Source organism: Pyrus communis, chromosome 1 (genome assembly GCF_963583255.1).
Source record: "Pyrus communis chromosome 1, drPyrComm1.1, whole genome shotgun sequence".
NCBI classification, from domain to species: Eukaryota; Viridiplantae; Streptophyta; class Magnoliopsida; order Rosales; family Rosaceae; genus Pyrus; species Pyrus communis.
In genome coordinates, this window is record NC_084803.1 from 14,081,733 (window position 1) to 14,083,475 (window position 1,743).

Consider the following 1,743-nt stretch of genomic DNA (forward strand, 5'->3'; position numbering starts at 1 on the left):
CTTTATGGTCAACTTAGAATGTTTTTATTAATTTTAGTAAGTGGCGAAGTTAGGCTTCGTCGAGAGAAGGGATGAAAATTCTAAATTTTTTTGTCATTTTAAATACATTAGACAATTCAGAAAATGTTAAAATAGACAATTTTATCAACAAAGAGATTCACTGATAGTTCGAGAATTGTTAGCTAGTTATTATACATATTTCTTACTTTCACAAAATAAAGTGTCCTGAAGGTGAAAAAATTGAACACAAAATCACAAGGATAAGTATCACTTCTAACACAACATTCACATTGTTCAACACAAAATCTCGGTGCACAACATTACACTTAGTAAAAACTAAACAGTATAAAACCTATCACCCACCATGAAGCACATCAAAAGATATTCACAAGTGTGAATCACAACCCAAAAAACTATGATAACCAAAATTTCTATTTTATTTTTATTCTACCCCATAGAACATAGACATATGAGTTGATACCATTACTATCCGTAGAAAGGTATTGAGTGTGAATCTATAGGTAATCTATTTTGTATATATATACTATAGATGCATGATCCAACAAGCATGCCCTTTTGTAAAATTTGTAAAGTTAAAAATAAAAAATAAAAACCACGGAAATTGTAAGAAAAACTTAGAAATTTTTATTGAAACTTTGCCGGATGTTTATTTAGTCAATTATCTATTAGTTTATCACAAAAAATTGGAAGGAAATGCATTGCATGATGGATTTAACTGATTTAAGTTGATTATATAGCGAGTTGGCAAACATTGTGAGTGTAGAAAATATGTAGTAATTAATGAAAGAAGTTTAAACACACCATAATCATTTATATATGATGAATTAGTACAATATTTTACACTTTATACATTGCATGGTAAGATACATGAGTGACTTAGTACCACATAGAGTTCCTATGAGGTTCAAAATTTTCACTATCTTCATCATCTCTATGTGTAGAGTAAGTGCATTGTGAAGAGTAGTCATCAAATGATAAATCCCCAAAATAGTTTTGCATGTAATTGTTAACATGCCATCCATATGGATCCGAGATTGGTTGACGTTGTCCATAAGCAAAATCATTTGAAGATTGAGTGTCGGATTCTTTCCATGAGTCGCTCGATTCCATCCCAACAGGAATGGGATATGAATGGTAGGGAAATGGTTGGTTATGAGTATAACCATAGTTACTACTTCTCTCTCCAATAGAGTCCGAAGTTATAGATAACGAGCCATCTTCTTGACTTGACAAAGTCCCATTGCCTCTTTCTCTACGAATATAGTCCTTCCCTATGGCACCAATTACTGGTCCTGCCCACCTACTGCCATGGTCCTCATCCTGTGTTGCATGCGTGAAGTTTGCCTCACCAGTGAAGCGGCTCATAAATCCGGGAGGTGGTCCAACATAGTTTCCATATCCACCACTACCTCCAGCTCCACTATATCCTTCATCATTCCCACCTCCGGTGGTAGGTGAGTCTCCTGATCTTGTACTAGAGCTATCATTAGTATCAGCAGGATCTTGTGGTTGTGTAGGATTGGAATAATGTGGAACTCAATGTTTCTTGGTCTTGGGCGCAAAAGTTTTTCGAAAGAGTCAGCGCTACTAGATCCCACCTCCTCCTCTAATACTCTTTCTACATTTATCCCTTCATTACGTGCTTTTTCAGCAACTCTTAGAGCTGGGTTGCCTTCATCATCATCTAAATGAAGAGGTCTAATCCATTGATAAAGTTGGTTA